Below are 16,558 nucleotides of genomic sequence, written 5' to 3' on the forward strand. Positions count from 1 at the left end.
AGGCTGTGTGAAGATAAAGATCCTTTTAATATTATTACTTTACCTGGTGGAATTATTTACATAGTAAGGAATCTTGCAGAAATAGAACAAAGGGGATCTGAATTAGACTGGAAAAGTTATGACAGCAAGGATATTACAGGCTGAAATTTGGACCTGGACTTTTTTGATTGTGCCTCATAGCAAGAAAAAAGTAATTGTATGGCAAAGGTGGAAATAAAATAAGTAACTGCCAATTGTTAGACTTGAGGACCATTTCCTTTAATTCCCAGTTGATTCTTCACCTGCTACATAATAAGCCATGAATTCTTTCATGGACTTGCATGTATCAAAGCAAGGCCAGTAGAGAAGCAATATTACTCATGGACCACAGACTCGAAAGAGAACATATTTTATACCCTTTCATTGTCATCCTAGTTTATACCACTAGATTTTACATATCTTACATACTTGTGAGCTAGTTTAAAACATTTGGTTTGCTATTACTTATACTTTTTTTTTTTTTTTTTAAATACAGGGAAAAAACTGTAAGGTAAATAATGAAAATATACAGCTTTATTACATTTTGTGTTTTATTTGGGAATGTGATATCAGTATAATAAACTCTTTAAAATGTAAAGAAAAATATATGACATATTTAAAACATGTAAGATCTACAGTGAATTTTAGCACCCAGAAAACATGGTCTAGACAAAATGATTCTTTACCATGCATGACTTTTCTATGTATATATGAAATATTAAGATATATAGGTATCATGAAATGTGTTGTTGCGATTTCATTAGCAAATATTTTATTCAAAAACTCTGGATATGAAGTCATGTGTGCCTACAAGTTTCTATGTTTTCGGTGATGTTCTGAACATACAAAATAAAGTTTTAAATGGAAACACAAGTTTGGGAGAAGCTTCATTGGTGCCTGCATTGTGTTTTTTTCATAACTATACTAAGTATGTATTTTTTAAAAGTTGTAAAGGTAATTCTCTAAATCAAAATAGATTCTTACACGTTAAGCAGTGTCCTAAAGTCTTCAGCTATACAAATCAGACTCCTGAAAAGTCCTGAGAGAACTGGAACAGTATTATCTTATCTAACGTTTGTCTTTCTTATATTATGCTGTGACAAATACCTACACTTTCAAAGCAATCCACCTTCATAAAACACAGATTATCAGTGGTTGGTTTTTTTAGCCGTCAAAAAGCAAAATAGTTCTGGAAGCTAGTCTATATTTTATTAGTTACTTGAAAAAAATGACAGATCAAACTTGATGCTTGTGCAAAATTGAAACTTACTATATAGATCTTGCTATTCTTCCTCATTTCTACCAAATTCTTGATGTTTTTACAAGATTTTCTACTACTATATCATATTACCACGTGGGGAAAAAAAAAAAGTCAAATATAATACTTTAACACTTCTTGCAGTTCAGAAGATGTGGTAACAGCTGTTCAGTGAAATAGTAATTTCTGTATGCAAGCAATAATTCATACTCAACAGAAAGACATATCAACAAACAAGCTTGAATACTTAGGCATATTGGTAGGCTTTTGAACCAGTGATGAAATTTTGAGGACTGAATGCAAATTTTATATCACTGCAATGTAATTGGACATGGCAGTCCACAAAGCTTTTTATTTTTAGTAAAAGACAGCCCAGAACTCCTAATAATGCCTTTTATTCATTTTTTTCTTCTAAAACACCATCATTTACTATGCTTGGTGTTGATTCTGACACAGCCCATTGTGGAATAGTGGATGTGCCAAGTCAGTGTCCTGGGGTTTGCACAATATATTCTGTTATTGTTTTATAGATATTCACCCTATCATAGAAATACCACAAGCATTACAAAATTTGTCTGCCTCAGATTTTTTTGTCATTGGTTACTTCTTTTGTTTCCCACTGGAAAATATTTTTGTTGTTAACATACCCTCATTCAAAGTTGTGAATACATACTTGTCACATTTAGTTCACTGGCATTTTAACTGGCATTTTAACTGGCATGTCCCACCCACCTTCTGTGTACATTTTCTAATTAATCCAGTTTATTTCATGCAGTTGATGGTGTCTAAAGTTCAACTCCACTAAAAGTGCAAAGAGAGGAAGAGCAGAGCTTGAGCACCTTTGAAAGTACATACTTGGATGCTCCTTGTGAAGGACACAGACTTTTCATTACATTAGCTAGGGGAATGTGGGGTTTAGAGAAAGCATTAAGTAAGACTCTTCCATTTCAGATAGTTTACCTTGGTCAAGCACTAGTTTTTATGATGAGTCATAGTGGACTTACTGAAAATCATAACAGAACTGAAACGCAAAGGAGAATTTGTGGTTCAGTCAGATGTATTTATTCGTCATTTAGATTCCAAGAAATGGCCCACAATGGATCCTACAAGTACATCTCTATCATGATGCTCTGAAAACTGTGAATGACAGTGTCTGTCACGTGGAAGCTTCCATGGTATTTGTATTCATTTCAGTAAAAAAAGGCAGGAAATAAAGAAACAGAAGTGGTGTTTTTCCATAAGGGTGTATGGCAAATATTTTTTACCATACACAAGAATAGTAGGATTATTTTTCATTAGCTTTCAGAGAGAGATGTGAAGAGTACTGAGGTGCTAATCACTCTGACATATACCTGCTTTAGAGCAGCTTTTGCTCAGTGGTGTTGTAAAGACCGTTTGCATCTGGTACTTCCCTTCTTTATTTGGTTCAGTTCCTGCTGATGGTCACCTTGGCCCTTAAAAATAGACTGTTGGTCTATTTGCTAATTTATTCAAGGTTAGGCACTCTTAAAATCACAATACAATTGGATTGTATGCTTAGGCATATGAATTTAATTCCAGATTTTACCTGTGGGCCACGTGTCCCCTGCACAGTTGGATCATTGTAATAAAGAGGTAGAAGGAATGTAATTTGGGAGGAGGGGGCAGGAAATGGGAATGTCAGGAGATTTTATGTGAACTCACTATTTCTCAGGAAATTCTGAAATCAGTGAGGACTCCTGAATGTGTTTTCAAAGGAAAAATCACTGAGCTGCACTAATGATCACTGTTGTTATGGTCATCACAACAATAGGTTACACAAGGAGAGCAATTGCTGCTCACTCAGTGATCTAGTTAAATCTGTAACTCCTTATAAAAACAACTCTACACTGGATTGCTAATTTATATGCCTATGTAGGAGAACACACTCTTTAACCACAGGATTTTAGCTCTCTTTTTTTTTACTCTTTAGTCCAGCAGGGTCTCAATTCTTCAAAAGCAGAAACTTCTGACAGATGTTCAATAACACCATCCTTCCCTTCCCCATGTTAAGCAGACAGAGCCTATGGAAAGCATCTGCAAAAAGCAGGAAAGTGACGAAACAGTTACTTCAGCTTAGAACTGGGCAGCAGGGAGATGAAGGGTGACTGCTGTCCTCTTTCCCACCATGTGTGAAGAAGCAGCTGTTCTTCTCGATGAGAGGAGTTAACCTCTACAGCCTTGACCACCCTGCAGCAAGAACACCAGGTCCTTTCCTTCTACAAACCTCACACTGATCAAGGCTTGTCTTTTACAATGAAATTAAGAACTGACTGGAACAACAAAGTCTAACATGCCAGCAAGGGAGAGCAAGGTAGTTTTAAAGAAACACATCTGCAAGTGTCCAGGTAATAATCTCTTTACATATGGCTCTGTGAAAACCATGTTCACATACCAGCAAAAAGTGTAGGACTGTGTTAGAAGAAAGAGACAGGATTATGGACAGTGGTCTGTCTGGGGATGCTGAATATGGAGGGAAGGTGAATATGTATAATTTTGCTGGTAATATTTAGGAAGGATGAGATGGAGGAAGAAAAAAGTCAACTACATATACTTGGAATTATCCTAGTAATAAAATCCATTAGGTCACAGAACAATCACTCAGAGCAAATAGTAGTCAATATGAACATTAAAAAACAGGTTGGGGTAAAAGAAACTATTTTAAATTCTGCCCTCCCTTTTTGCTGCCAAAAACACATTTCACAGAATCATGGAATCATGGAATGGTTTAGGTTGGAAGGCACCTTGAAGATCAACAAGTTCCAACCTCCCTGCCATGGGCAGAGACACCTCCCACCAGACCAGGGTGCTCAAAGCCCCGTCTAACCTGGCTTTAAACACCTCCAGGAATGGAGCTTCCACAACTTCTTTGGGCAGCCTGTTCCAGTGTCTCACCACCCTCAAAGTGAAAAATTTCTTCCTAATATCTAACCTAAATCTGGCCTCTTCCAGTTTAAAGCCATTCCCCCTTGTCCTGTCACTTCATGCCCTTGTAAAAAGTCCCTCCCCAGCTTTCCTGTAGGCCCCCTTTAGGTACTGGAAGGCTGCTATAAGGTCTCCCTGGAGCCTTCTCTTCTCCAGGCTGGACAACTCCAATTCTCTCAGCCTTTCCTCATAGGAGAGGTGCTCTAGCCTGAAGATCATCTTTGTGGCCCTCCTCTGGACCTGCTCCAACAGATCTGTGTCTTTCCTATGTTGAGGGCTCCAGAGCTGGATGCAGTACTGCAGGTAGGGTCTCACCAGAGCAGAGTAGAGAGGAAGAATCACCTCCCTTGACCTCCTGGCCGCGCTTCCTCTGAAGCAGTCCAGGATACAGTTGGCTTTCTTGGTTGTGATTGCGCACTGCCAGCTCATGTTGAGGGTCTTATCAGTCAGAACCCATGTTTGTCTGTGGTTGCTCTCCTGTTTCTTTTCAAACTGAAATCTGAATTCAAGGTTAGCCTCGTTCTGAAATTTTTAGCAACACCTAATCATTTCACAATCTTTTGCTTACCTAGTGGCCAAAGATAAATGCCATTTTACAAAAGCAACCAAGTAATCCCACTATGGTAGAGGACCATTTTAATTGATTAATTACTTACTAACAAATGGTTCAAAATAATTTGACAAGCCCAGTAATCAGAGGGATACAGTAACTCTGTTAAATAATTCCCATGCAAAAAATAATTTAAAAAAAATCCTATCAGTTATGTAACAGCACATAAAGTGTGCCCAAATTGCAGAACTGGAAAATACCATCAAAGCCAGATGGATGCAAACACAAAATTTTATTACTGAGAGGGGGGTATGGGGGATGGGCAGGGGTGGGGAAAGAAGCAGCATCACCTCTGTTTGGCTGCTTTCCCTGCCTCTTCTCTCCATGGGAAGAGCAGCCAGTCAGGCTGCCTTTGCTGCAGCCAAAGCACTCCCTTGTCTGCTGGAAAAGGTTTATACATCAGAGAAAAAAGCAAGAGCGCCACTTGGCCAAAGGCATCGATGTGCTCCCATCCTTTAGAAGTAGGTGCCACCTTGTCTTAGTAAGGGGGGAAGAGCAGATCCCGGGGCCAGCAGTGTCCCAAGACACACAGTGGGGCTTGGGGTTCCCTCCTGTGCAGCAGGTGGGAGAAGGGACAGAGAGCATGGGCAATGATTTCTGCACTGGCAGACACTGTTCGGGCTGTGATCATCATAGCAGCACTAGCAACACTGAAAGCCTCTGGTTAACATTTATGGCCCAGCTGTAAATTTGTGGAAATACAGTTTAGTAGGTACCTCAAGAGGTGAAGAGGTAAATGCATCTCACGGAAGTAATGTAGCAGCTACTAAAATGAACAAAAACATATCTGGTCAACAATTAACAGGTAAAGAATATGTCTTCACTTAAATGACAGATTTCCTGAGTACAAAAGGCACTTCTGGTATTCACTGATCAAGCCAGTGGATCTACAGCTCCACTGTTTCTCCCATCAGTAGGTCTACTCCAGACCACGACAAAAACTTTAGAGCTGAAGATGTGTGATAGTTATATTTGGTATGTTAGTCTAGGGTATAGAATTATAGAATGGTTTAAGTTGGAAAGGACCTTGAAGATCATGAAGTTCCAACCCCCCTGCCATAGGCAGGGACACCTCCCACTAGACCAGCGTCCCCAAGGCCACGTCCAGCCTGGCCTTGAACACCTCCAGGGATAGGGCCTCAATAATCTCTCTGGGCAACCTGTTCCAGTGCCTCACCACCCTCAAAGTGAAAATTTTCTTCCAATGTTTAATCTAAACCTGCCCGTTTCCAGTTTGAAACTATTCCCCCTCGTCCTATCACTAGTAAAAAGTCCTTTTTGAGACGTGCTCCAGCCCTCAGATCATCCACGTGGCCCTCCTCTGGAAGCACTCCAACAGGTCCATGTTCTTATGTTGGGGACTCCAGAGCTAGAGGGATAGTATGGTGATATGAGAAGATTAAAAAATGATGTGACTTGAAAGTAATATACTTTAGCTTCATTGTGTGGCCTCCGTTGCCTTTGTTTCTAGCTATAGCTTTGCATCTCTGCATCTGCAGAGGTTACAATAGTCTAAAAATTGTTGGGTGATTTAGGTTACACACCATCACTTTAAACTTCTTATGGAAGTTAGATTATTTAATTAAAAAAATCAATGTTGCATTGCAGTCAAGAAAGCAATAAGATATCAGATAATATATTTTAAATGCAAGCTAGCACTTATAACCGTTCTGTTTATTGTGATTTCTTTAGCCTGTCAGTTGTGTTTCCTCAGAAACTTGAAATGCCTGCTCTTCTACTGGGTCTTTTAATTTGAGTTAGTTTAGGAGAAGAAACTTTCATATTAGGACTATTTTCAGCAAGAGATTTTTGAAGTGCATTCAATGGTAATTAGAATTTGAAGTTCAACAGAAAAAATTACTAGTCATTTGTAGAGACAGTATTAGTCATCTGTTTCCCACACAAATATGTTTTTCAGTTTGAAATGTCACTAAAATGGGTATTTTAGAACACAAACCAGGAGCTTGAATAGGAACAGCTTGAGCTTCTTGTGTTTTAACTTTCAAATACATGGAAGTATGTGCAAGTTCAATTTTTTCTGAATGTCAGAGACCAAGCTCATTCTTGGTTTAGTTTGCAATAAATTTGTCCCTGTGTTTTCCAGCTTGTTTTCAAGAACACCGTATTTGGTGTGGTAACAATGGACTTCGTGTGGTAACAAACAGAAGGTTTTTGGACTCTATGGTGTTATTTTGTTGATTTTTTCAGTATGGAAAACTACCAAACCAAGAGAAAGATAAACCTATAAGTCAGTTACAAAAGGGGACTTTTAGGAAATGTTTTCCTTTTTCTAACTCAAACTTTGTTTGTTCTTTAGCAAAATGACTAATACTCATGTCCAAATTCCTTACATACTAAACTAGGACAACTTTTTTCTTCTTGAACATGCAGGAAACTTAAGGAACATATGAACAGAAAAATTCATTTCTCTATGTTCTTTTAATGCAGTTCTGTAGAATAGCTGCCAAAACCTATCATCTGTTCCAAACTTGTAACACAGGGTGAAGGTCAGTTCCCTCTGGACACATCAGAATTTACTCCCTTGGGTCTCATGATCTCATTTCACAATATTCCAGTGTCAAAATAAAATAACTCTGTCCCTCCAACTTCATTTGTTAAGCCCCTCAGCTGTCAATAATAACTGCAGCTTCACCATAGTTACGATACCACCACAGAGAAAGCCACAGGAGATGAGGGGCGAGTGTGGAAGTGTACTCCTTGTCCTCTGAGTTTGCTTGAAAAGAAATCTTCAGTATGTCCTCAGTTCCTCTGAATTTGGTTTCTTATAGGTCATGCATGTTGGGTTCCAGTACAGACCCCTACACAAGCACAGTCAGATAGCTCGCAGCTCACATTGAGTGCACCAGGCACTGCTACACGCACCAGAACTGGCATGGAGCGCATTCCCAGCCCAGGCAACAGAGATGCCTCTGGCCGCTGTCTTCACTCTAACATCCACCACACGTTACTGCCCCACCATTTTTTTGGAGGCTGTAGGCAACTTCATTTTCACAGGTCTAAGGTAATGGGATTTATCACTGCCTGTACCAGTGTAGACTCTGATCTAGAGGTTAGAAAAATTGTTTTGGGCTGTGGATGTGAAGTTTTGTTTAGTCTGTAAGGTATGACATAATTTACATATTCTTTGCAGGAGATTTTCTTTTTAAAAGAAAAGATCTCTGGTGGTTGGTTTTATATTTGAAATTTAAAGAGGAAATGCTCAAGAATGCTTTTCATTCATTTTTAAAGCCAGCTTTCCTGTGAGATAAATTTGGAGTTCCCATCACAGCCTCAAAAGGAGCAATAATTTGGTATATAAACTAGTGACTTTTGCTTTCACTGACATGAACGCCTTTGCTTACTCAGGACAAGACTAAATTGATATAAGGTTTTAATTGCATCATGGTGTAAGAAAGGAAGCAAGCAATTGAAGAGTAAAAGTTACCTGCAGGGGATGATGGTGCCTCTATTGATTTTGCTTTTAATCTCCCATCTGTGGGAAAAGAGACAATATTCCCATTAACGTCTTTGAAATATAAAGAATAGATTTTCAATCCTTGAGAGAATTTAGGAGGAAAATAGAGCAAATTAAGTTCAGTAGGCTTTGGCTTAGATTTGCTCATTGACTGGACAGTGCACTGAGTGACGAGTAGCTCATTTGATCTTTGATGAAGACCAGCTGTTCTGAAATAAATAAATAAATAGGTACTATTCTACTTCTCCTGTCTTATGACTCTGGCCAAGATTAGAAATAGAAATCCTCAAAATTAGTGGGAACAGCTCGGTTCATCTGATTTTTGGAATGCCATATTTGCAACTAGCAAAAGTAGAATTTCAGAGATCTACTGGGAAAGCTTTCAGTGTTTTTTGACACATCCAGAAAGCTTTCAAAGAGGAGCAATGAATTAATCTGAACGGGTGATCTTTCTGAGAATAACAGTTACAGATGACCTTCAATGAAAATTATATTCTGAACTTCTTCCACTTGTTTTCTTCTTTTTGAATAATAAGAGGATCAGAGACAAGCAATTTCTGTTGATGTAATTGAGTGATATGCACAACATAATACTTTTATATGACTTTTTACATCAACAGACCAACAAGACACTTTGTGCTATTTAGCACAGAGGAAAATCTCACACAAAGACTTGGTTAGGGATTACAAACCAGTAGATGGTCACATGCAATTCAGGTTTTCTGTCTCAGTCTAGTGCTTTGTCTGCAATGAAGAGAGAAATGGCTTGAAGACCACATCAGTTTGTAATTATTTCCTTGTTAAAAAAGCAAGGGTGTCGTGCAAATTTGGAGGGATTGATGATAAGTATTGTTTGTTCCCTGTCTACCCTGATGAGATTTTTAAGGAATGTTCCTTTTTTTTTGAGACTAATTCTCATAAATTATTTTTAAAGTCTTTGTTTTAAAAAAACATTTATTCATATAAGAAAGAAGGTAGGTTGGCAGGCTGAGTGGAAGGAAAATACTGCTCTTCATTCTTCCCAAAGTGCCTGACCAAACAAAGAGAGTCTCTGAAACCAGTTGATGCCTGCTCATATTAGTGAATGCCAAAAGGAACTTACCGTTCACAGTTCCAGTGCCAAATGCCTGCAGTCGTGCTCATTCCCCTCAGGCTAAAGGGAGTAAGTGCACCCATATGGAATACGACCACGAGGCAGGCTTTTGCTTAAAAAGCATATCAAGTACTTGAAGAAGCGCCAGCAAAAGAAAGGCAGAATGCACCATGTGATGAATGGATTTACACAGGCAGGAAAGACACCGATGTGCAGAGATTAACAACACAGGAATTCACAAATGTATTAGAGACACAGAGAAGATGCATCTGTTCTTGCTCAAATCAGTGATGCTGTTCTGGATTTGCACTGGTTAAATTAGAATAAAATCTGACCTAGGAAGTAACACTGGTGGAAATATATTAAACATTAAGTGAAATTGTTCATATTTGATGGAATTTGGGGGAAAAGATTTAAACATTTTTTGAATTTGTGGAATGTGAATTAAAGCAGAGAGATGTCTTCTGAATATGACATTTTAAAATGAACCTTCTGGAATTGAATGCTGACTGAGGGGGCTGGGTTTGAAATGCAGGCAACTCCAGATTTGAAGGCTGGAGGTATGTGATGGTGGTGGTGAAATGCATGCAGTCTTGTAATGCACGATATACGAAATGGTTGCAATAGGACACAGTAGTAGGTGCATGAAGCAGCAGAAGACACCACCAAGAGGACTAGTGGACTTTAAAAAATGTGATGGAATGACTAGGGAGTATATTAACTCCAGATGTTGTGGTCAGTGATTATGCTTTAAATATATTCCTGAGGATACGTATATTTTTAGTTAAAGGTTGTTTCCTTTACATGTTATGTATGCTATTTTGATTCATTATGAAGAGGAGTGTCATTATAAATACTGAGTTTAAGATAGGCACTGGGTATTTTAGCTTCTTTTATTCTTTCCAAACTGCCAGGGGCATTCTCTCCCAGTATAATTTAGATATTGTTAAATAAAAAATAGAGAAAGACAGAAAAGCAACCTGAAAACGGGTACTTTTAATGCTCTTTTTTCTTTAAAACAATTTGCATGTTGCTTAGTTTTTGCCCTTTTGTATTCCCCTCAGACAAAGAGAAGACTGTTTTTTCCTGAAATATCCTGGTAACAGCTCTTATTTTTTTTCTTTCTTTCTTCACTCATTCCTATGGATAAACATTCTGGGGAAAAAATAGTATAGACAAGGTTGCTTTATTCAGGCATTATAGTTCCTCTGTTAATACTGCTTTATATGTGGCAGAAAGAACTCATCGTCTACCATTTTCTCACGGCTTTTTGTGCTTTATTGAGTAAGATCAACATTCTAAATATTATTTCTTTTACTTATCCTCCTAAAAAGATATGATCCAACAACAAAAACCGCAACCAGTATAATATCATTAATATAACCTATTGACTCTTATCCTAGCACTTTTCATCTAAAAGTTGATGTAAAAACATATTCTAGAAAGTCAAAACATTAACACTTGGACATTATAATATTAGGGTTTGTTTGTCCCTTTCTGTGAGCTCTACTTTAAAAGAAAAATACCAGCCTCTTATAAACATTAGCATATGCATTTGAAATCTCAGTTCAGACTGATTACAGACTTTTTCTGGCATTTGGACATAGTCACTGTGATGTAGGAGAAAAAGCCCCACCTGGCAACAGAGGTTGCCACATAAACAGCAGTGTGGGCAGGAAGAATTGTGTTTCACTGCATTTTTTATCTTTCAGTTCATCATTTGCACAGAGAGGAATTGTATCTCGCATAGGATTACTTTTCAGGATTTTTTTTGTTATCTTTTATTTTTCCTGATATGAGGAAAAATAGTCATTTTATGAAATACAAATGTGTTTGCCAGCAAAATGATGGCAAATTTATTTTATGAGAAATCTGAAGCATGGTCAAATAAGAATCTTAGTACTCTATAAATTACTTTAATGCCATATGGACAATATGATTACTATAGCAAGCAATCTCAAAGGGAGATTAATCATGATAGATCCATTGAAAAAATACCCAACCCTGAAAAAGCAACAAAACAACCTATCTAGAGAGTTGATCCTCTGTCAAGATGATTGATAACTGGGTGACTTAGGTTTTTCTTAATGTATTTATTTTTATAATTTTGTTCCTTACCATATTTAAAACATTCTGGGAAGGGGAACTATGCTTACAGGGAAGATCCCAATGGAGTCTGAGGACATTAATAATTTTGGGGTTTTGTTTTTTCTTTTTTTTTTAATTCTGTTTTATTTCAGTTGACTGGAAAAATAAAGATTTGATTTAACTGGCTAGTTTTACACTGGTTCTTTTTGCTCTCCTTTAAAGAAGAACTGCTGGTGAATTTGAAAAGTACAAATCTTAAATGCAGTGCAGTTGGTTCAGCACTATACATCTTCCATGTTTGAATTAGCATGTGGCTACAAACACATAATGTCATACTTTCAGATGCATGCCACTCCATTGGAGAGTATACTAAACAATGCAGGATACAATGTTGCAGATTAAAGACTGTCAATTTTGTGAACAGTTTTCTTTTTTTTCTTTAGAGAGAGTGATAAAAGCTAGAGTACATAAATTCGTTACCCATTCCTATTAAAATCAGTTTTCTGTGGCCTATATGTAATTACAGTGGGCTATTAAATGTAATTATCTAGCATCTTTGAAAGTCAGTTTGCCATGAAAAAGTAGTGCATCTATTAGAAGGACAATTTTATCTACAGATTTAAATGCACTGTCTAAGACTTTAGAAGAAATCAGGAGTTGTACCATCATCCCCTCAACATATATGAAACACCAGCAATCTGTTGTGCATTTTACATAAGATACTATTGGTACCTAAAGATGCAAACTAATATTTATTTCAAAGGGTTTTTTTTCATATCTGTATGATTTCTTTTTGGAAGAGTTATAGTTGTTTTCTAACATCCACAGTGTTCTTCCGCCTATCTGAAGGATAGATGGTCAGATCATATTCTAAATTTGTATGTAACTATAAAGCCAAGAAGATTTGCAGAAATCAGGGTCAGAAAGATGAATGTGCAGAACCTTCTCCAAGAGCTCAAAGTTTCTTGCTTTTTTATTCACTGCTACTTGAGTGTCTAAGAAAAAGGAAATTGCTTTTTCCAAGTTTGGTAATATCTGACTTTGCTGAAATATCTACTGCTTGAGATGTCACCTTCAAGCATAAATCAAACCCATCATTTAATTCAGACTTTCTGGTCAACAATTCAGACTACAAAACAATATAACATCCAGATACGACTCTTCTAAAAGCAGTACTTTTGAGTGTTTAGGGGAAAAATACCTGTAAAATATTTTAAAATGAACTGAGGAGTTGTTTTATAAATATTTTTCTAAGGTTCATTAACTGATAATCACGAACAATATTGATAACTTAGGTCACGATTTTCTGCCTAGGTTAATATAGATCTGATGTTCTAGCTGTGATGCAGCACAGTACTATTGCCAGAACTGTTATCAAGGTAATATGAAAAAAAAAATCTTTCACAAAATCAGAAAAAAAAAAACCAAAACAAAACAAACCCAAAACCCCAGACCCCATGACACTTAACAGAAAATGAGATTTTTGCACTGATTGGCTGGGGACAAATTGTAGATGGGGTAATTGTATCTGACTAGAAAAATTGTCTTCCTAAATTTAGATTCTTCTTTCTGCCCAGCATGGCATGTAGTGGACATGTCCCACCGCATGGAAGCATGCAATTTGCATATGGGGTGAATGACCCAAGTCAGCAGTATACTCTTCTGAGATTATTCTCAGTGACAGAATATACACTGCTAACAATTGTCACTGATCTTGGAAGGATGCAATATTGAAATAATTTAAAATATTAGTTTTAACACAGATTCACACACAAATCCCAACTTCGTGTTAGGAATACAACACATAGTAACACACCAACCCAACCTTGGTAAGAAGGAAGTGAGTATTTGTGTTGTTTAGCACCCTGCTTACACTGGTCAGTGATGTTACTTGATGTTAGACTGTGATACAAGATGCTTTACAGAGACTTCAGCTGGGAAACCATCACACAGCCTGAGCTGTGGATGGTGACGTCTTCAGGAAAGGAGGGGAAAAGAGAGCTGCACTAGAAATAAGACTTAAGCTATTCACAATATGTGAAAACTTCATATCTAGTTATTTTATGAGTCTATTTACTTACAGATGAATAAATACATTTATAAAAACTTTGGCTGAAAAACACTACCACTTCAAGTCACGTCCTATTCAATTACATGCCATCAAATCAAGTGGAGAGCTGACAACATCTGACATATGCAGAAGGTAGTGGCCAGCAAAGTATAATGCTAAATGTCAGGAAAAAGATGCAATAATTTTGAAATCTGTTGTATCACATAGCATAGCAGTATTAACACTCAAGCACACCCAGTTAGCTATTCCAAAATGTTTGGGAAATAGGCTGGGTGAACATAACTGTTATCATGCACACAAGTTTATTTTTATAGATCTATTTTTACCCAACTGTTTTTAGTTGTTTTAGGTGACCTGAGAGAATAGAATTATTACTAATACCTTCCCTTTAATTTGCATCCATATTTCCTATGTCCAAAGTAAAATAGTGGTGTCCACTGTTCTTGAAAAGCAGCAGAAGCCATTGCTGTGTGGCAGAGCAGGCAGTCAGTCAAAATAGTTTCTTTCCCATAAACAACATAGCAAACCAGTTGAAGGTGATGGTGGAGATTACAGAAAACATGGTGATCTACAGTCCAAAATCCGTAACTTTCATCATTGCCTTATTATACTACAAAGGATGCAATTCTTGCTCCTCAATAAGTGGACTTGCCCACTCAGTTCGCTAAGGATATCTAATTTTGTGATTAATTTCAGAAATGAATTCACACATGGAATTGTGTGTAGAAATCTCAGCACAAATATAAAAAACAGATGTTGAACACAAATATTGGAAACACTTGTTGTTTGTATCTGTAAGATCTTTTCACCAATGACAGGGGACCTGATTAGTACCTTTAGTTCTTACTGTGAATTTTCCTCAATTTTTTCACTTTATCTGAGCAGTTAGAAAACTGCTTGCAGCACTTTTCAAGTATGACAGAAAAAGTTTAGTTTGTTTTCTCAAGATAGATTATACTGTCTTGTTGCCTTTCTGCTAATATCTTGATGATGTTTGCCATTAACTGTAAACTTTAAAATCAAAAGCAAATTAACAATGTGAAGAAATGCAAAGGGAACATTTATTTTAGACAGTACTTGCAGAATGTTCATTTTACAATGAATTAATTTATATGTAGTCAAGATAATTAGAATGAATAAGGATATCCTAGAGATGAATTGCTTTAGTAAAATCAGACATATTTGTGTCTAAAGGTCTGAAAATAAGCCAACTCATTAAAAGTTCACTTACGTGTACAGTATTCCTTAAAGGATCAGACTAAATGTTGTCAATCCTTAAACAAGAGCAACAGTTTAGTAAAAGAGAATTTTAATTTCCATTTTTACAATGATGCCTACCTGTTTATGTGGTCTTCTTAGCAGCATCATTTTAAATAATACATAAGAATCAAACTAAAGCAAAATTAATTTCCATACCCAGTTAGCCTGTTGGATAGTCCAACATAGGTATAATCCCAGATTATTGATGATTTCAGGCTACAGAATGTTATGTAATATGAAGGAAAAAACAGATATTTTTTTATTAATAATATTTTTCTCTATGCACTAATAAATATGTTTAAAAGTTGTTATGACATATAAATTTAAAAGATTTTAATTTTACAATCTTTGCTTTTACCACTGCTTCAAGGCCAGCCTAATAAACTCCTCTTGCACTTGGAATGGGGGACTTACTGCCTTACTTCATAGATTGCTTTTATAAAAATACTGTAAAGCCCACAGTGACAAATCACATGATAATCAGCTTAGTTTAAATTCTTGCTGTATTTCAGAATGACTTATTTCTATATGCTTAATACCGATGATGAGGTTTCATTTTTGAACTACTACTTTTTGTCAACTACTTCTTTAATAAAAATCATACATCTTTAATAAAAATCACTTATTTTTGTGTATTTCAGATTAATTTTATCATATTAAAGGTCTTTGAGATTAAAATATGTTAGCATAGGTGACAGCACAAATTGTTCATATAGTTGCCTGTCCAAGGACAGCCTTAAAACTACAGTAATGTAGGTAAGGATTTTGACATAGAGTTTGGAAGTGTGTAATGAATATTGCCAGTAGATTTCTAGTGTTGAATCACCACAAGATGATAAGCTTTGTGCTAGAGTTACCAATTGAAGTAAAATCCAAGCTATCTACAAGATAAGAAAACACTTTAGAAACATAGTGCTTTTCAGACAAAAACTACTGCTTTATAGGGCAGTATTGTGTGTGTGTGTAGTACTAAATCCTTTTCCCACCTTTCTGTTTATTTTTTCATGTAGTATATCATCTTTATTATTAAATGTCTAGAACAGAGATCAGAGAATTAATCTGTAGTGAAAAAAATCAGGCTTTTAATTTGATTCTGAGAAGAGAAAATAAGGACTTTAAAATAGAACTCGGTGTACTTGAAAAAAAAAAAAAATTAGTAAGCATCTGTTAGCAAAAAGGCAAGTGTATATACACCAGACATATACATTGCATGTTACTACAGTATCACTCTCATATTTAGCACTTTTTACAACATGTGAACAGGGTGTAGAAATCCTATTACCCTTCCACAAAAACAGTTACGAAAGGCAGAGAACCAGATTACACAGAAAATCTTTAACAGAGGAAGGACTTTTGTCGACAGAATGTAGCTACTCTACTAGTGCTCTGAACACTGAGCTTCATTTTACCAGGGTACCGAAAAAGACAGAAGAATATTACAGCCATGCTCCAGCTCTGGGTGGACTATGGTAGTACAAACATTTTATCTCCCCCAAAAATGTGACGCCTGGAGGTGGACCGTTTTGGGCTGTGTTTCTGAGGTGCACCTACAGCCTGAACCAGCCAGCCCCCTCAGAGCATGCTAACTCTGTGCAAGCTGCCTGGGTCATGCACAACTTTCCTTTCTGTACCTGTTGACACTTGAGGAAAGGGAGAAGGCTAGAAAAAATAATCAGGGCTAAGAGAAAAGAGGAAGGAAACTGCAAATGCAGTTCAAGGTACAATTTACCAGTAAGTGAAGA

Source organism: Charadrius vociferus, unplaced genomic scaffold (genome assembly GCF_000708025.1).
Source record: "Charadrius vociferus isolate BGI_N301 unplaced genomic scaffold, ASM70802v2 scaffold649, whole genome shotgun sequence".
NCBI lineage: Eukaryota > Metazoa > Chordata > Aves > Charadriiformes > Charadriidae > Charadrius > Charadrius vociferus.